Below are 21,899 nucleotides of genomic sequence, written 5' to 3'. Positions count from 1 at the left end.
TCCGGTTTGGTGCCTTCTTTGATAATTACTTACTTGCGTTAATACACAAAACAGCAGTAAAGATATGCATATGCTAACTATGATGCATGACTGATGTGTAGCTGAATTATGGCAGAAATAGTCTGATTATATACTGTATGTCAGCCACAAGCAAGTAATTACCAAAAGAAGGCGCCAAGCTGGGGAATGTCAGCCACAAGTAGAGCTCCTAATTAATTTGATTTTAAACCTTAATATGTTCTATATCATGAGACATTCGGAACCATACTATATATTTTCAAATTTTTGTCATTAAAGTATTTATATACCTGAGGGTCACTTACATTAGTGGCATCGACGAGGACAAGAAGCTGGCGGCTTGTCGATGGTCCCCCCATTTGTTGTGATGATCTTCTCCAGTTAACCCTTAAAATTTACCATTTTACCTTTGGTACGCCACAGATAAAATGTTATATTTTATTTACTGTAATATATAGCATGAATATTATACTCATCATGCAAGTTGTAGTTTATTGGACACCCCATACTCATCTTGTGAGTGCAACCCTTCTTTCGAATAGACAGTACCCTTTAAAACTAAATGTAATAAGTACATTCCTGACTGTCTAAATAGTATATCATTACACTTAATTATGCTGTTACATTTACCTTCCCATATATTCCCCTTATTTCTTGTTAATACACTCAAAATTTTTAGGTTGAAGTTTTTGTGTTCAATTCTATGCACACAAGTTTTAAATATAAAGAATTTCTTTTTCCGTTGTTTTAAACAATAGAGATTTTATAAAAAAAATGCAAATATCCTGAGATACTTTATAATTTATTGAAAGACTTTAGTTTTGTTTTATTAGTTCTATAAAACTGTAATATCCATATAGATATAGGTTAGGTATTAATTGTAATTAATAAGCAATAAATGCTATTTACATGTTTGTCCTCCTACATAACTAAGGTAAGTTTAGGTCGTGGTTTTCTATACAGCTTTTTAGGTAAACAATAATATTCACAATATTTTGGTGGAATGCTGGCGATTAAGTGCATTTATGTACTATGCCGATAGTCAGGATTGTACTTATTACATTTAGTATTAAAACGTACTGTCTATTCTGAAGATTGTCTGTATATTAAGAACATAAATTATTGACTTAGTTATGTTAGTTTAGGTTAGGTAGGGTTGGTTAGGTTCGGTCACGTACCTACTTTAGTTTTAAATCATATTAAAAACTTAACTCATACATAATGAAATGGATAGCTTTATCATTTCATTACAAAAAAATCGAAAAATATGTAAATTCTGGAAAACTTGGCTTATTTAACAAATCGGGCCTTGCATAGTAGGCCGAGGACTGTGTTCTGGCTGGCTACTAGGTACGACATATATATATATATATATATATATATATATATATATATATATATATATATATATATATATATATTAGTATATTTTGGTAGCAGTCTTTCCTGTAGACATATATTATTAAATATGACCGAAAAAGTAAGATTAATAATTCTAACACGAATTTTCTCAATCTTTCGTACATTACGCTTCACTGTTGGAGGTAAATCAAAAATCAATTCTCCAAAATTCATTTTTATTTCTAGTCTGACGCGACACGGGCGCGTTTCGTAAAACTTATTACATTTTCAAAGACTTTAGTTCACAAATACACAACTGAATAGAACTTACGTATCTCCGATTTTATATCTACATTTGAGTGAGGTGGAAGGGGTGATGTGGCATTAACACAAGACAGAACAAAATGTGGTATTAATAGGGTATTAATTTCATCAACACAAGACAGAACAAGGGTATTAATAGGGTATTAATTTCATCAACACAAGACAGAACACGAAACAATGGATATTGAATAGAAGTGTTTGTAGAAAGCCTATTGGTCCATATTTCTTGATGCTTCTATATTGGAGCGGAGTCTTGAGGTGGGTAGAATATAGTTGTGCAATAATTGGCTGTTGATTGCTGGTGTTGACTTCTTGATGTGTAGTGCCTCGCAAACGTCAAGCCGCCTGCTATCGCTGTATCTATCTTTCTATATATATATATATATATATATATATATATATATATATATATATATATATATATATATATATGTCGTACCTAGTAGCCAGAACGCACTTCTCAGCCTACTATGCAAGACCCGATTTGCCTAATAAGCCAAGTTTTACTGAATTAATATATTTTCTCTAATTTTTTTATTATGAAATGATAAAGCTACTCATTTCATAATGTATGAGGTCATTTTTTTCTTATTGGAGTTAAAATTAACGTAGATATATGACCGAACCTAACCAGCCCTACCTAACCTAACCTATCTCTATAGGTTAGGTTAGGTTAGGTAGCCAAAAAAGTCAGATTAGGTTAGGTTAGGTAGGTTAGGTAGTCGAAAAACAATTAATTCATGAAAACGTGGCTTATTAGGCAAATCGGGCCTTGCATAGTTGGCTGAGAAGTGCGTTCTGGCTACTAGGTACGACATATATATATATATATATATATATATATATATATATATATGTCGTACCTAGTAGCCAGAACGCACTTCTCAGCCTACTATGCAAGGCCCGATTTGCCTAATAAGCCAAGTTTTCTTGAATTAATATATTTTCTCTAATTTTTGTCTTGTGAAATGATAAAGCTACCCATTTCATTATGTATGAGGTCAATTATTTTTTATTGGAGTTAAAATTAACGTAGATATATGACCGAACCTAACCAACCCTACCTAACCTAACCTAACCTATCTTTATAGGTTAGATTAGGTTAGGTAGCCGAAAAAGTTAGGTTAGGTTAGGTTAGGTAGGTTAGGTAGTCGAAAAACAATTAATTCATGAAAACTTGGCTTATTAAGCAAATCAGGCCTTGCATAGTAGACTGGGAAGTGCGTTCTGGCTACTAGGTACGACATATATATATATATATATATATATATATATATATATATATATATATATATATATAATGTCGTACCTAGTAGCCAGAACGCACTTCTCAGCCAACTATGCAAGGCCCGATTTGCCTAATAAGCCACGTTTTCATGAATTAATTGTTTTTCGACTACCTAACCTACCTAACCTAACCTAATCTGACTTTTTCGGCTACCTAACCTAACCTAACCTATAGAGATAGGTTAGGTTAGGTAGGGCTGGTTAGGTATATATATATATATATATATATATATATATATATATATATATATATATATATATAATGTCGTACCTAGTAGCCAGAACGCACTTCTCAGCCAACTATGCAAGGCCCGATTTGCCTAATAAGCCACGTTTTCATGAATTAATTGTTTTTCGACTACCTAACCTACCTAACCTAACCTAATCTGACTTTTTCGGCTACCTAACCTAACCTAACCTATAGAGATAGGTTAGGTTAGGTTAGGCAGGGTTGGTTAGGTTCAGTCATATATCTACGTTAATTTTTACTAAAATAAAAAAAAATTGACCTCATACATAATGAAATGGGTAGCTTTATCATTTCATAAGAAAAAAATTAGAGAAAATATATTAATTCATGAAAACTTGGCTTATTAGGCAAATCGGGCCTTGCATAGTAGGCTGAGAAGTGCGTTCTGGCTACTATAAATATATATATATATATATGTGTGTATATCACGAAAATAAACACGTGATTAAGAATGTGACAATGTCAGACCACGGAGGAAAAATGAAACAGGAAATTTCCTTAAGTACTTTCGTATATTAAATACATCTTCAGAAGGTCCTTCTGAAGATGTATTTAATATACGAAAGTACTTAAGGAAATTTCCTGTTTCATTTTTCCTCCGTGGTCTGACATTGTCATATATATATATATATATATATATATATATATATATATATATATATATATATATATATATATATATATATATATATATATATATATATATATATATATATGACACACATATATATATATATATATATATATATATATATATATATATATTCAATGAAACATGTTTGAAAGAAAACCTGCTGCCAGTATACACCAATATAAACCCACATGACCCAGCAGTCCGCAATACAGAGTTTACCTATAAGTATAGGCAAGAGCTCATTCGGCATCAACTAAACAAGAAGAAGGAAGCCCTCCAAACCTTTATAGAGCAGGCGGAGCATCTGTTAAACAAATGGACCCAGTACGACATCCCTATCCAACTCAAGCAAACCATCAACAGTGAACTATTTAACCTGAAACAACAACATAAAACTCTTGTAGAAACAAAGACACTCCTTAAGTTAACATCCCTAAACGGTGGACAGCTAAAAATCCCTCGTCCTAAAGATGGCTACTTTAACCTGACTTCTTATGATCTTACCCAGGACCAACGAGACCTCTTAAATCTTGGTCTAAATTGTCAATTCTTATCTAAACCAAAGATGCATCAAAAACGCCTGGAAATCGAAATGCTTCTGGACGATATCCATAAGCTAGAAGACAACAAAAAAGTCATCACCACGGACACACTTCAAGCTGAACTACTTGCAGAAGCAGGGAAAAAACGAGGAACATATTCATCTACAATCTTAACCCCACGACTCAAAGAAGCAGCGAAACAACTAAAAAATCTGAAAGACGTAACAATAAGAAAAGCCGACAAAACAGGAGCATATGTATTGATTCCTACCAATGAATACATGAACAAAATTAGCGACATCCTAAGTGACGACTCCAAATTTCAACGAATCACGAGGAACCCCGTAGAAGACCTTAAGCGGAAAGTAAACAAAACAATTACAGCAATCAACGCAAAGAAAGGTAGTGTGCATTTCAATAAACTTCAAGGCGACTATGGCTTAGGATATGCCTACGGCAATGTTAAGACGCATAAACCAGGTAACCCACTACGCCCTATAATCAGCCAAATACCAACCCCAACTTATCACCTGGCAAAAAAACTCAATGAACTCCTAACTCCATACACTCCAAGTAAGTTTAGTCTACAATCATCAGCAGATTTCCTAGAATTGATCAAATCTACCCAGCCCGATGGAATCATCGCTTCCCTGGACGTTGAATCCCTTTTTACCAACGTCCCAGTCGACACAACCATAGGAATGATACTGGACAGAGTATACAGAGACGAGAGCACCCCCAAATTAGACATACCTGAGCCACACTTGAAAAGTCTTCTCGAAGCATGTACAAAGGAAGCCCCTTTCATCAGTCCACAAGGAGACATGTATTTACATATAGACGGAGTAGCAATGGGCTCCCCCTTAGGAGTTTTATTTGCTAATTTTTATATGGGAACCATCGAAGATAGGGTCTTCAGTAGCAGACAAAAACCAACTGTATACTGCCGTTATGTAGATGACATATTCGTAATAGTAAAAGACTCAGATGAACTAATTGACCTAAAAAGACACCTAGAGAGAGAGTCAGTACTCCGATTTACACATGAAAATAGTGAAAATAACAGTCTGCCATTCTTGGATGTACTAATAACAAAAACAGGAACCTCTTTAAGCACCAACGTATATACCAAGCCCACCAACATAGGATTATGCCTGAACGGTAGAAGTGAGTGCCCCCAAAGATACAAAGCCAGTGTTCTCAATGCTTGTATTCGTCGAGCGCTTACCCACTGCTCTGAATGGAGCAACGTGAGTAGAGAGTTTGAAAGAGTAACTCAGGTATTGGTGAACAACGGATATAGCAACGCGGAAATAAACGCTGCTATAAGAAGACACTTGGACCGTTGGTATAATTCAGAACCTAGAACAGAAACCACAACACCCCCAATAAAATTATATTACAAATCAACCATGCACAGTGAACATATAAAAGAGGAAAGAATAATGAAAGAAATAATCCGTAAAGGAGTAAAAAGCACTACTCCTAACCAAAACATAAACCTGATAATATTCTACAAAACCAAGAAGACTTCCGAACTCCTTATCAAAAACAGCCCGAAGCCGACGGAGAACCCTCTACAGCAGTCAAGCGTTGTATACATGTACACTTGCCCCCACGAAGGATGTAACCTTCAATGTAAGTACATAGGTATGACGTCGACCAAGCTGACGAGGCGTTTGACATGCCATCTTCAATCTGGTGCCCCTAGGAATCACATGAGACAAGCCCATGACATTACTCTAACAAGAGAAATGTTGAACAAGAATACTTGCATAATAGATAAAACCCAAGATTCAAGAAGATTACAAATTCTTGAGGCAATTCACATAAGAATAGAGCGACCTACCATGAACACCCAAATCACGGAACTATTTACTCTACCCACCATGAGAGTAAGAACAAGACAAGAACATATCGATGCCAACACAGAAGACAATGTCCAACATAACAGGCCAATTACACTGGATTAATCTTTGTGTTTAGATAGGAGATGCCTCGTATGGGCCAATTAGCCTTCTGCAGCCCCTATGTTTATCCCTTATGTATCCCCCCATGTTTTTCACCTTCATTGTATTATCACCTGACCTAATGCGGGTATAAAATCAACTAGTATTGTAAGATTGTTCACTTGAGAATGAACCATGGAGGTTCGAAACGTCGTGCAAATTATACAAATAAGTGTAATACACTCTATAGTAAATCACTTCTTTTCTTCACCTTAAAAGTACGAAAATGAGTTTTGGAGAACTCCTATTCCAATTAAGCCCTGATGCTAAGAAAATAGTTAGAGGGATAGAAGCCCTAAACCAGAAAATAATAAATACAGAATATGCGGTCATATTCAATGAAACATGTTTGAAAGAAAACCTGCTGCCAGTATACACCAATATATATATATATATATATATATATATATATATATATATATATATATATATATATATATATATATATTATATATATATATATATATATATATATATATATATATATATATATATATATATGACCGAAAAAGTAAGATTAATAATTCTAACACGAATTTTCTCGATCTTTCGTACGTTTCTTTTCACTGTTGGTGGTAATTCAAAAATCAATTCTCCAAAATTTATTTTTATTTCTAGTGTGACGCGACACTTACATTTTCAAAGACTTTAGTTTACACATTGGCTTCTCCAATGGTTTCGTCGAAGACATCATAAGTAGGAAAGTGAAACGCCATGCAACCTCTGAAGAGACAACTAACACAACACCTATACCCCCTATTAGACTATTTTACAGGAACTTCTCTTCCACAGCTCATAAAACGGAGGAAAGGGTCCTGAAAGATATTGTTAATAGGAACGTTATCGCTACAGACAAAAATCAGAGGATACAACTGACGATTTACTATAAAACCAGAAATACGGCCAGCCTACTCATGAGAAACTCTCCAGACACAAAGCAGAACGCTTTAAAAGAGACCAACGTCGTCTATGCCTTCAAATGCCCTCTTGGGGACTGTAAGCTCCAAAAAAACCAGTATATAGGCAAGACAACAACATCTCTTTCTAGGCGTTTAACGATGCATAAGCAACAGGGCTCCATTAAGGAACATATAATCTCTTCCCACAACCAAACCATTGCCAGAGAAATCCTAGTAAACAACACAGAAATCATCGATAGATACAGCGATAGCAGGCGGCTTGACGTCTGCGAGGCACTACACATCAAGAAGTCAACACCAGCAATCAACAGCCAATTAATGCACAACTATATTCTACCCACCTCAAGACTCCGCTCCAATATAGAAGCATCAAGAAATATGGACCAATAGGCTTTCTACAATCACTTCCATTCAATACCCATTATTTCGTGTTCTGTCTTGTGTTTAGGAATTTAATACCCTATTAATACCACCTCATCCCATCCACCTCACTCAAATGTAGATATAAACAAATCGAAGATGTGTAAGTTCTATTCAGTTGTGTATGTGTAAACTAAAGTCTTTGAAAATGTAATAAGTTTTACGAAACGCGCCCAAGTGTCGCGTCAGACTAGAAATAAAAATGAATTTTGGAGAATTGATTTTTGAATTACCACCAACAGTGAAAAGAAACGTACGAAATATCGAGAAAGTTCGTGTTAGAATTATTAATCTTACTTTTTCGGTCATATTTAATAAAATATGTCTACAGGAAAGACTGCTACCAAAATATACTAATATATATATATATATATATATATATATATATATATATATATATATATATATATATATATATATATATATATATATATATATATATATATATGTCGTACCTAGTAGCCAGAACGCACTTCTCAGCCTACTATGCAAGGCCAAATTTGCCTAATAAGCCAAGTTTTCCTGAATTAATATATTTTCTCTAATTTTTTTCTTATGAAGTGATAAAGCTACCCATTTCGTTATGTATGAGGTCAAATTTTTTTTATTGGAGTTAAAATTAACGTAGATATATGACCGAACCTAACCAACCCTACCTAACCTAACCTAACCTATCTTTATAGGTTAGGTTAGGTTAGGTAGCCGAAAAAGTTAGGTTAGGTTAGGTAGTCGAAAAACAATTAATTCATGAAAACTTGGCTTAATAGGCAAATCGGGCCTTGCATAGTAGGCAGAGAAGTGCGTTCTGGCTACTAGGTACGACATATATATATATTGATATATATATATATATATATATATATATATATATATATATATATATATATATATATTAGTATATTTTGGTAGCAGTCTTTCCTGTAGACATATTTTATTAAATATGACCGAAAAAGTAAGATTAATAATTCTATCACGAATTTTCTCAATCTTTCGTACATTATGCTTCACTGTTGGAGGTAAATCAAAAATCACTTCTCCAAAATTCATTTTTATTTCTAGTCTGACGCGACACGGGCGCGTTTCGTAAAACTTATTACATTTTCAAAGACTTCACAAATACACAACTGATTAGAACTTGCGTTTCCCTGATTTTATATCTACATTTGAGTGAGGTGGGAAGGGTGATGTGGCATTACATTTGAGTAAGGTGGGAAGGATGATGTGGCATTAGAGGATATTAATAGGGTATTAAAAGTATCAACACAAGACAGAACACGAAACAATGGATATTGAATAGAAGTGTTTGTAGAAAGCCTATTGGTCCATATTTCTTGATGCTTCTATATTGGAGCGGAGTCTTGAGGTGGGTAGAATATAGTTGTGCAATAATTGGCTGTTGATTGCTGGTGTTGACTTCTTGATGTGTAGTGCCTCGCAAACGTCGAGCCGCCTGCTATCGCTGTATCTATCGATGATTTCTGTGTTGTTTACTAGGATTTCTCTGGCGATGGTTTGGTTATGGGAAGAGATTATATGTTCCTTAATGGAGCCCTGTTGTTTATGCATCGTTAAACGCCTAGAAAGAGATGTTGTTGTCTTGCCTATATACTGGTTTTTTTGGAGCTTACAGTCCCCAAGTGGGCATTTGAAGGCATAGACGACGTTAGTCTCTTTTAAAGCGTTCTGTTTCGTGTCTGGAGAGTTTCTCATGAGTAGGCTGGCCGTTTTTCTGGTTTTATAGTAAATCATCAGTTGTATCCTCTGATTTTTGTCTGTAGGGATAACGTTTCTATTAACAATATCTTTCAGGACCCTTTCCTCTGTTTTATGAGCTGTGGAAAAGAAGTTCCTGTAAAATAGTCTAATAGGGGGTATAGGTGTTGTGTTAGTTGTCTCTTCGGAGGTTGCATGGCTTTTCACTTTCCTTCTTATGATGTCTTCGATGAAACCATTGGAGAAGCCGTTATTGACTAGAACCTGCCTTACCCTACAGAGTTCTTCGTCGACTTGCTTCCATTCTGAGCTGTGGCTGAGAGCACGGTCGACGTATGCGTTAACAACACTCCTCTTGTACCTGTCAGGGCAGTCGCTGTTGGCATTTAGGCACATTCCTATGTTTGTTTCCTTTGTGTAGACTGCAGTGTGGAAACCTCCGCCCTTTTCCATGACTGTTACATCTAGAAAAGGCAGCTTCCCATCCTTTTCCGTCTCGTAAGTGAAACGCAGCACGGAACTCTGCTCAAATGCCTCCTTCAGCTCCTGCAGATGTCTGACATCAGGTACCTGTGTAAAAATGTCGTCAACATACCTGCAGTATATGGCCGGTTTCAAGTTCATGTCGACTAAGACTTTTTGCTCGATGGTACCCATGTAGAAGTTTGCAAACAGGACACCTAGGGGAGAACCCATAGCGACCCCATCTACTTGCTTATACATGTGCCCATCCGGGCTCAAGAAGGGTGCCTCTTTAGTACAAGCTTGGAGTAGTTTCCTCAGAATACTTTCTGGCATGTCAAGAGGAGTACAGGCTGGATCACGATACACTCTGTCGGCTATCATTCCGATTGTCTCGTCCACAGGTACGTTAGTGAACAGCGATTCTACGTCCAACGAGGCTCTTATCCCTGTGGCCCGTGCGCCCCGCAGTAAGTCCACAAATTCCTTTGGAGACTTCAGGCTGAAGGCGCAAGGAACATAAGGAGTCAGCAGGCACGATAAAGCCTTCACGATAAAATATCGCCAGGATCTGATTCGTGATCAGATATACAAGGCAGAGAATGAAATCAAAGACAAAAAAACGCAACTACTTCATGCTACAAACGAGTGGAGAAATAGCAACATCGACCATAGTATCCGTACCCGCATTGAACAACACCTCGACATCCTCACAGACCAACATCACCTCAGCACTAAAACAAGGATTATCAAGAAACTAACAACATTATATGGAGGACCTATGGCAATTCCACGACCAAGAGATGGCTTCCTGAACCTTGCAGGAATTAACCTCACTGAGGACCAAGTCACTCTCCTAAATCTGGGCATAAACTGTCATGTTATGTCCAGACCGAGTGAAATGGCCCGGAAAGTGGAGTTGGAAATTCTGTTGGACGACATATTCGAACTCGAGACACAAAAGAAGGTCACTACCAAAGATACCTTACAAGCAGAACTTATTGCAGAAGGAGGAAAGAATCGAGGCAACTACAGAAGCACCATACTGTCCCCCGAGCTTAGAGCGGCAGCTAAAAGCCTTCGTGAGAACAAGGAGATAGTTGTCAGGAGAGGTGACAAGTCGCCAATATATGTCATTCTTAAAAAAGACGAATATCTGGCGAAAATGAACATCATACTCTCTGACCAAACTAAGTTCCAAAGGGTAACGAAGGACACTACAGCCGAATTAAAAGCAAAGGTCAACAAACTGATCGAAACTGTGAACGCCAAGAAATCCGGACTCCACCTGCCAAAGATCATTGGGGAATATAAACCTGGATATGCGTATGGAAATGTCAAGACGCACAAGCCTGGAAACCCACTTCGGCCAATCATTAGCCAGATACCCACACCCACGTACAGATTGGCGAAGCGACTCAACGGCCTGCTGACTCCTTATGTTCCTTGCGCCTTCAGCCTGAAGTCTCCAAAGGAATTTGTGGACTTACTGCGGGGCGCACGGGCCACAGGGATAAGAGCCTCGTTGGACGTAGAATCGCTGTTCACTAACGTACCTGTGGACGAGACAATCGGAATGATAGCCGACAGAGTGTATCGTGATCCAGCCTGTACTCCTCTTGACATGCCAGAAAGTATTCTGAGGAAACTACTCCAAGCTTGTACTAAAGAGGCACCCTTCTTGAGCCCGGATGGGCACATGTATAAGCAAGTAGATGGGGTCGCTATGGGTTCTCCCCTAGGTGTCCTGTTTGCAAACTTCTACATGGGTACCATCGAGCAAAAAGTCTTAGTCGACATGAACTTGAAACCGGCCATATACTGCAGGTATGTTGACGACATTTTTACACAGGTACCTGATGTCAGACATCTGCAGGAGCTGAAGGAGGCATTTGAGCAGAGTTCCGTGCTGCGTTTCACTTACGAGACGGAAAAGGATGGGAAGCTGCCTTTTCTAGATGTAACAGTCATGGAAAAGGGCGGAGGTTTCCACACTGCAGTCTACACAAAGGAAACAAACATAGGAATGTGCCTAAATGCCAACAGCGACTGCCCTGACAGGTACAAGAGGAGTGTTGTTAACGCATACGTCGACCGTGCTCTCAGCCACAGCTCAGAATGGAAGCAAGTCGACGAAGAACTCTGTAGGGTAAGGCAGGTTCTAGTCAATAACGGCTTCTCCAATGGTTTCATCGAAGACATCATAAGAAGGAAAGTGAAAAGCCATGCAACCTCCGAAGAGACAACTAACACAACACCTATACCCCCTATTAGACTATTTTACAGGAACTTCTTTTCCACAGCTCATAAAACAGAGGAAAGGGTCCTGAAAGATATTGTTAATAGAAACGTTATCCCTACAGACAAAAATCAGAGGATACAACTGACGATTTACTATAAAACCAGAAAAACGGCCAGCCTACTCATGAGAAACTCTCCAGACACGAAACAGAACGCTTTAAAAGAGACTAACGTCGTCTATGCCTTCAAATGCCCACTTGGGGACTGTAAGCTCCAAAAAAACCAGTATATAGGCAAGACAACAACATCTCTTTCTAGGCGTTTAACGATGCATAAACAACAGGGCTCCATTAAGGAACATATAATCTCTTCCCATAACCAAACCATCGCCAGAGAAATCCTAGTAAACAACACAGAAATCATCGATAGATACAGCGATAGCAGGCGGCTCGACGTTTGCGAGGCACTACACATCAAGAAGTCAACACCAGCAATCAACAGCCAATTATTGCACAACTATATTCTACCCACCTCAAGACTCCGCTCCAATATAGAAGCATCAAGAAATATGGACCAATAGGCTTTCTACAAACACTTCTATTCAATATCCATTGTTTCGTGTTCTGTCTTGTGTTGATACTTTTAATACCCTATTAATATCCTCTAATGCCACATCATCCTTCCCACCTTACTCAAATGTAATGCCACATCACCCTTCCCACCTCACTCAAATGTAGATATAAAATCAGGGAAACGCAAGTTCTAATCAGTTGTGTATTTGTGAAGTCTTTGAAAATGTAATAAGTTTTACGAAACGCGCCCGTGTCGCGTCAGACTAGAAATAAAAATGAATTTTGGAGAAGTGATTTTTGATTTACCTCCAACAGTGAAGCATAATGTACGAAAGATTGAGAAAATTCGTGATAGAATTATTAATCTTACTTTTTCGGTCATATTTAATAAAATATATATATATATATATATATATATATCAATATATATATATGTCGTACCTAGTAGCCAGAACGCACTTCTCTGCCTACTATGCATTGCCCAATTTGCCTAATAAGCCAAGTTTTCATGAATTAATGTTTTTTCGACTACCTAACCTACCTAACCTAACCTAACCTAACTTTTTCTGCTACCTAACGTAACCTAACCGATAGAGATAGGTTAGGATAGGTTAGGTAGGGTTGGTTAGGTTCGGTCATATATCTACGTTAGTTTTAACTCCAATAAAAAAAAATTGACCTCATACATAATGAAATGGGTAGCTTTATCATTTCATAAGAAAAAAATTAGAAAAAATACATCAATTCAGGAAAACTTGGCTTAATAGGCAAATCGGGCCTTGCATAGTAGGTCGAGAAGTGCGTTCTGGCTACTAGGTACGACATATATATATATATATATATATATATATATGTCGTACCTAGTAGCCAGAACTCACTTCTCAGCCTACTATGCGAGGCCCGATTTGCCTAATAAGCCAAGTTTTACTGAATTAATATATTTTCTCTAATTTTTTTCTTATGAAATGATAAAGCTACCAATTTCATTATGTATGAGGTCAATTTTTTTTTATTGTAGTTAAAATTAACGTAGATATATGACCGAACCTAACCAACCCTACCTAACCTAACCTAACCTATAAAGATAGGTTAGGTTAGGTTAGGTAGCCGAAAACGTTAGGTTAGGTTAGGTTAGGAAGGTTAGGTTGTCGAAAAAACATTAATTCATGAAAACTAGGCTTATTAGGTAAATCGGGCCTTGCATAGTAGGCTGAGAAGTGAGTTATGGCTACTAAGTACGACATATATATATATATATATATATATATATATATATATATATATATATATATATATATATATATATATATATATATATATATATATATATATATATATATATAATGTATATACGTATATACTATATAATGTATATAATGTATATATATGTAATGTAATGTAATGTATGTAATGTAATGTATGTAATGTACTATATAATGTATATATAATGTATATACGTATATAATGTATATACCCATGAGCACCACACCAGAAATAAATACAGTTTTGATATTCCTAGAGTACGTCTTAATCAAACTAGAAATGCTCTGCAAATCAAGGGGCCCAGAATGTGGAATGACCTTCCCAACCATGTTAAAGACTGTACCTCTCTCAACCAGTTTAAGATAAAAACTAAACACTACCTAATAAATTCCCTGTAATCTACCTCACTCCTCTATTGTCAACCCATGTCTGTTATTTTCTTTTTTTTTTTTTTTTTCTTTTTTTTTTTAATCAACACTGTTTGTCAACCTATTGTATTTGTGCTGCCTTTTCAGTCATGTTCCCCCTTTTTTTTATCTTTATTTGTATTTGTTCTCAACATCTTTTATTCTTTATGCTCAATTAGTATTAAGTTCTAGATATTAATGTTTTTCTTGCCCGAAACGCATTGCGTAATAGTGGCTTTAGGCATTGTATGTACTAGCTCTATCTATATATCAATCCATTAATGTAACATCACTTGTATGTATATACCTTACCTGAATAAACATCTGAATCTGAATCTGAATCTGAATAAGAAATAGGAGAGGTCCCAAGATGCTGCCCTGTGGCACCCCTACTGTCAATGGTAGAGTAGGGGGAGGCTATTTATATTTATTTATATACAAGAAGGTACATTGGGGGTTAACAGAGAATACAGAAATTAAATTGAATTTACATTCTTGTAAAGCCACTAGTAAGCATAGCGTTTCGGGCAAGTCCTTAAACTAACAGAAATTTTTTACATAAATTAACAGTAAAATTGATAAAAAAATGTTTACAGGTACTTTACAGATTTATTTTACCTGTACAGATAATTTTAAGTAGAAGAATTACATTAAAATTAACAAAAAAATGTTTACAGGTACATTGAAGAAATTTGACACAAAAGCAGATTAGAATAATAACAATACACAATAATAAATAATTAATAAATAAATGTTTATTCAGGTAAGGTACATACACACAACAGATTTTACAAAAATTTCTAGATTTATAGATAGGGCTAGTACATACAATGCCTAAAGCCACTATTACGCAAAGCGTTTCGGGCAGGAAAAACATTAAAGACTATAACTTAATACAAGTTGAGTTTAAAGTATAGAATGTGTTGAGAACAAATTAAAATAAAGATAAAAAAGGGGGGTAACATGATTGAAAAAGCAGCACAAATACAATTAGGTCGACAAACAGCGTTGTTTAAAAAAACAGACATGGGTTGACAATATAGGGGTAAGGTAGTTACAGGGAATTTATTAGGTAGTGCTTCGCTTTTATCTTAATCTGGTTGAGAGAGATACAGTCTTTAACATGATTGGGAAGGTCATTCCACATTCTGAGTCCCTTGATTTGTAGAGCATTTCTAGTTTGATTAAGTCGTACTCTTGGAATATCAAAACTGTATTTGTTTCTGGTGTGGTGCTCATGGGTTCTGTTGCAACCTTCAATGAAGCTTTTGAGGTCAGGATTGGCATTACAGTTCAGCGTTTTATATATGTATAATACATATGAGAGAATGTGCAGTGACTTAATATCTAACATATTCAGAGATTTGAGTAGGGGTACCGAGTGATGTCTGGGGCCAGAGTTGGATATTATCGTAATAGCAGCTTTGTGTTGAGTAATTAGAGGACGTAAATGATTTTGGGTAGTAGAACCCCAAGCACAAATACCATAGTTGAGATATGGATAGATGAGGGAGTAATAGAGCGTCACCAGGGCAGGGCGGGGAACTTAATATCTGATCTTAGAAAGAATGGCAACAGTTTTTGAAACTTTTTTTTATATATTTAGAATGTGTCCCTGGAAATTCAGCTTGTGGTCAATGAGAACGCCTAGGAATTTGCCATCTATTTTGTTACAAATTTGGGTATTGTTTATTCTGAGATTTATTTGATTAGAGGATTTATTGCCAAACAGAATATAGAATTTTTTTTCAATGTTAAGGGTGAGTTTGTTGGCAGTTAGTCAAAGATGGACTTTATTTAGCTCAATATTTACTGTGGCATTTACAGTAAGGGGGTCAGGACTGGAGTAAATGAAGGTTGTGTCATCAGCAAATAGAATTGGTTTGAGGTGTTGGGAGGGATTTGGAAGGTCATTAATGTAGATGAGAAACAGGAGAGGTCCAAGTATGCTGCCCTGAGGAACACCGATGTTGATGGGTAGGGGTGGGAGAAATTGAATTATTCACAGAAACATACTGGAGCCTGTCAGTAAGGTAAGATTTGAGGTATTGCAGGGAGCGTCCTCTGACTCCATAATGATGTAATTTAAGAAGAAGGTGTTGGTGGTTGACAGTGTTAAAAGCCTTACGCAGGTCCACAAATAGCCCAACAGGGAACTCATTTTTATCAAGAGCTGCATGAATCAAGTTAATCATACTAATAAGTGCATCGTTAGTGCTTTTTTGGGTCTGAAGCCATATTGACAAGAGCTAAGTATATTGTGTTTGGCTAGATAAGAGTAAATCTGCTTGTAGATTAGTTTTTCAAATATTTTTGACAAGTTAGGCAGGATTGATATAGGTCTGTAGTTGTTAACATCTGTGAGATCACCACATTTGTGGACAGGGGTTACTCTCGCTTTTTTTAGAATATCTGGAAAGATTTGGAGTTCAAGTGACTTGTTGAAGAGCAATGCAATACCAGAGGCTAAAAATCTGGAGGCTTTTTTGTAAATTAAAGTTGGTATCTCCTCAAGGGCACTAGACTTGGTTTTAAGGGAAAGGATTATCTCATTAACGTCAGTGGAATTTGTAGGCTTTAGGTACAGAGGCTGTGGATAGTTACCTGTAAGATAGTCCTTAACATCAGTACTGGAAGATGGAATATCATTTGCAAGGGATGACCCAATGGAAGAGAAGAACCTATTGAACTCAATAGCAGAATCAGAGGCTGAAAGCTGACCATCGTTATTGGACATGACTGTTGGTTTGTTATTTAAAATCTTCTTTGATCCCAATATTTGTGAAATTGTGCTCCAAGTTTTTTTAATGTTGCTCTTTATTTGGGTAAATTTATCTTCGTAGTATTTAGTTTTGGCTCGACTAATTATTTTAGATAGCAATAACGAGTAATTCTTAGAGAATTCTTTGGAGACGGTTCCTAACCTATACTTCTTCTCAAGGTCATGTTTTTTATTAATGGATAATTTTTTAATATTTTTATTAATAACAATACACAATAATAACAATACGCAATAATAACAATACACAATAATGAAACAAGGATTACTAGGTACATGAGGATAACATTTCAGGGTTATAGTTGGTTCACTGAAGCATAATATGAGGATCGTTTCAAGGAAAAATCTCAAGGAATAATGCAGTAGAATATGCACTCAATACAACAACCATGATATCAGATGATATCTAAGATTACAGTGGTAAAGTAATATGGCTTAGGTACAAATGTTGGGGGATTAGGTAGCACTAGATACAGTGTGAACATAAAGTACTAGGTAGAAAACTATGAAGATGAAATAGGTACTTTTTGGTTTTATTTTTGAATAAGGCAAAAGTTGGACTTTTGTCCAAAAGTTGGAGTTATGCTATTGATGAGTACATATTAGTTCCTGTCACTTAGATAGGAACGAATATAGTCCAAAGCAAGGCCTTGAATACCATAGTGGTGAAGTTTAAATAAGAGGTAATTATGGTTTATAGTATCAAAGGCTTTTCTCAAGTCAATGAAGAGGCCAATTGAGAACTCATTTTTGTCAAGGGCAGTGTAGATTATATCAAACAGTCTAATGATGGCATCATTGATACTCATTTGGAAACAAAAGCCAAACTGGCAGGGACTTAGTATATAGATTTTACGAAGTAGGAATAGAGCTGATTAAAAAAAAAAACAATTTTTGAAAGTATAGGTAGATGTGATATTATTCTGTAATTGTCAGTTGTCTCGCCTCCTTTATTAACTGGCACCAATCTTGCTTTTTTAAGGATATCAGGAAAAGTAGGACACTAGAGATTTGTTGAATAGCAGAGGAATGGGTGTTGCAAGAACAGGGGCAGCACTCTTATATATCATAGATGGTATTTTATTAATGTTCCAAGTTTTGGTTTTAAGTAATTGAATTATGGATATAATGTCTGTCGGGCTGACTGGTAAAAGGAATAGAGAGTTAGCTACCTGTGAGATATGTAGTATATTGTGTCTGGGTCTCTGGAATTTTTCTGGCAAGGTTTGCACCAATTGATGAAAAGAAGCTATTGAAATTAGTTGCAATATCTAAGTCTGTTGCAAGTGTGTAACCATCTTTGGAGAGTTTTATCTGCTTGGTATGTGAGTGTTGTTTAGACCCTAGGATGTTAGAGATGACTTTCCATGTAATGTTCATATTTCGTTTTGCTTCTTTAAATCTATTCTCATAAAAGGAAGCTTTGGCTCTTTGTATTATATTGGTAAGCATTGATGGGTATGCTACTTGTGAGCCAGGGGTTGTTTAATCTTTTGACAGTTTATTTGCTGAGGGAGGAGAAGACTCAAGATGATTCAAAATGCTCAGAATACTCTCACAAATTTATATCAATCTAATATTTAGGAATCTTATATAATAAAAATGTATGACTACAAGTTCTCCTTCTTTCCCTTCAACAGGTCTTCCTCACTGGGCCTGCTTGGCTTTTGTGTTACTGGGAGGGTGCCATCACCGTTTACCTTTCAAGACTGACTCATGCTGGCACTGCATTTGTTGACCTTCCCTTCACAGTAAACACACAGTCCTTCTCCATATGGTGATTGTCCAGGGCAAGCAGGGTGTGGCCGCCATCTTGGAAACAGGAGGATGGAGAAGCAGGGTCTTCTAATTTCTTCAAAGCAAAAGAATCTTCTGTCTTCCCAGACTTATGGCAGCTTCTGCCGGCCTTGCATTCTTGTTCCTACATGGCCCTTGGGCCTTTTATATTTATTTTACATAATAAAACAACTATTAATACCCATGTGTTTCACAAGAGATCCATGACCTTTAAGCGCTAATTGTATTAACTAATGTACATATTGTAACCTTTAAATATCTAATAAAAGACAACAAAACACAAAAGGAAGAGGGTGGTAGGAGAAAACCACACAGAAACTGTATTCAACGGGACCTAAACATTCCCTCTATTGCATTATGTGTGATTTCCATTTTTTTTATATAGATTTTTTATATTTAGATTTTGCATATATATATATAGAGAGAGAGAGCACGGGCGACATATGCGTTAACAACACTCCTCTTGTTTTGTTATGGAAGCAAGTCGACGAAGTGCCCAGACAGGTACAAGAGGAGTGTTGTTAACGCATATGTCGACCGTGATCTCAGCCACAGCTCAGAATGGAAGCAAGTCGACGAAGAACTCTGTAGGGTAAGGCAGGTCCTAGTCAACAACGGCTTCTCCAATGGTTTCGTCGAAGACATCATAAGAAGGAAAGTGAAACGCCATGCAACCTCTGAAGAGACAACTAACACAACACCTATACCCCCTGTTAGACTATTTTACAGGAACTTCTTTTCCACAGCTCATAAAACGGAGGAAAGGGTCCTGAAAGATATTGTTAATAGAAACGTTATCCCTACAGACAAAAATCAGAGGATACAACTGACGATTTACTATAAAACCAGAAAAACGGCCAGCCTACTCATGAGAAACTCTCCAGACACAAAGCAGAACGCTTTAAAAGAGACCAACGTCGTATATGCCTTCAAATGCCCACTTGGGGACTGTAAGCTCCAAAAAACCCAGTATATAGGCAAGACAACAACATCTCTTTCTAGGCGTTTAACGATGCATAAGCAACAGGGCTCCATTAAGGAACATATAATCTCTTCCCACAACCAAACCATCGTCAGAGAAATCGTAGTAAAAACACAGAAATCATCGATAGATACAGCGATAGCAGACGGCTTGACGTTTGCGAGGCACTGCACATTAAGAAGTCAACACCAGCAATCAACAGCCAATTAATGCACAACTATATTCTACCCACCTCAAGACTCCGCTCCAATATAGAAGCATCAAGAAATATGGACCAATAGGCTTTCTACAATCACTTCCATTTCAATACCTATTGTTTCATGTTCTGTCTTGTGTTGATGAAATTAATACCCTATTAAATACCACCTCACCCCATCCACCTCACTCAAATGTAGATATAAACAAATTGGAGATATGTAAGTTCTATTCAGTTGTGTATGTGTAAAGTCTTTGAAAATGTAATAAGTTTTACGAAACGCGCTCAAGTGTCGCGTCAGACTAGAAATAAAAATGAATTTTGGAGAATTGATTTTTGAATTACCTCCAACAGTGAAAAGAAATGTACGAAAGATTGAGAAAATTCGTGTTAGAATTATTAATCTTACTTTTTCGGTCATATTTAATAATATATATATATATATATATATATATATATATATATATATATATATATATATATATATATATATTTATATATATATAGATTATATATTCCTTAATGGAGCGTTGTTGCTAATGCATAAGCAACAGGGCTCCATTAAGGAACATATAATCTCTTCCCACAAACAAACCATCACCAGAGAAATCCTAGCAAACAACACAGAAATCATCGATAGATACAGCGATAGCAGACGGCTGGACGTCTGCGAGTATATATATATATATATGTCGTACCTAGTAGCTAGAATGCACTTCTCGGCCTACTATGCAAGGCCCGATTTGCCTAATAAGCCAAGTTTTCCTGAATTTATATATTTTTCTATTATTTTTTCTTATGAAATGATAAAGCTATCCATTTCATTATGTATGAGTTCATTTTTTTTCAATTTGAGTTTTTTAAAACTAACGGAGATATATGACCGAACCTAACCAACCCTACCTAACCTAACCTAACCTATCTTAACCTAACCTAAACTAACATAACTAATTCAATAATATATGTTCTTAATATAATAAAACAACTATAAGTAAAATCAGTCAATTGGAAACAATTTATTATAAATAGAAAAAATCTCTCGGCCTATTAGGCAAATCGGGCCTTGCATAGTAGGCCGAGAAGTGCATTCTGGCTACTAGGTACGACATGTGTGTATATATATATATATATATATATATATATATATATATATATATATATATATATATATATATATATATATGTCGTACCTAATAGCCAGAACGCACTTCTCAGCCTACTATGCAAGGCCCGATTTGCCTAATAAGCCAAGTTTTCCTGAATTAATATATTTTCTCTATTTTTTTTCTTATGAAATGATAAAGCTACCCATTTCATTATGTATGTAGTCAATTTTTTTTTATTGGAGTTAAAATTAACGTAGATATATGACCGAACCTAACCAACCCTACCTAACCTTTCCTAACCTATCTTTATAGGTTAGGTTCGGTTAGGTTGCCTAAAAAGTTAGGTTAGGTTAGGTTAGGTAGTCGAAAAACAATTAATTCAGAAAAACTTGGCTTATTAGGCAAATCGGGCCTTGAATAGTAGGCTGAGAAGTGCGTTCTGGCTACTAGGTACGACATATATATATATTGGTGTATACTGGCAGCAGGTTTTCTTTCAAACATGTTTCATTGAATATGACCGCATATTCTGTATTTATTTTTTTCTGGTTTAGGGCTTCTATCCCTCTAACTATTTTCTTAGCATCAGGACTTAATTGGAATAGGAGTTCTCCAAAACTCATTTTCGTACTTTTA

General features: G+C 36.1%; 1 long non-coding RNA gene across 1 annotated transcript in view; it reads left to right on the top strand.

Annotated features, from left to right (window-relative positions):
• The window catches only part of LOC138361033 (uncharacterized), a 55,550-nt gene extending 36,391 nt beyond the window's left edge, over positions 1–19,159 (top strand). Inside the window, exon 2 of the long non-coding RNA XR_011226763.1 lies at positions 18,823–19,159. This is a non-coding gene — a long non-coding RNA (uncharacterized lncRNA). The remainder of the gene's footprint in view (positions 1–18,822) is intronic.
• Positions 19,160–21,899: the final 2,740 nt, after the last annotated feature.

The sequence above is a fragment of the Procambarus clarkii genome, unplaced genomic scaffold (genome assembly GCF_040958095.1).
Source record: "Procambarus clarkii isolate CNS0578487 unplaced genomic scaffold, FALCON_Pclarkii_2.0 HiC_scaffold_150, whole genome shotgun sequence".
Classification (NCBI taxonomy): domain Eukaryota; kingdom Metazoa; phylum Arthropoda; class Malacostraca; order Decapoda; family Cambaridae; genus Procambarus; species Procambarus clarkii.
The sequence above is the reverse complement of the archived record's forward strand: the minus strand, read 5'-3'. Positions and strand labels throughout refer to the sequence as shown.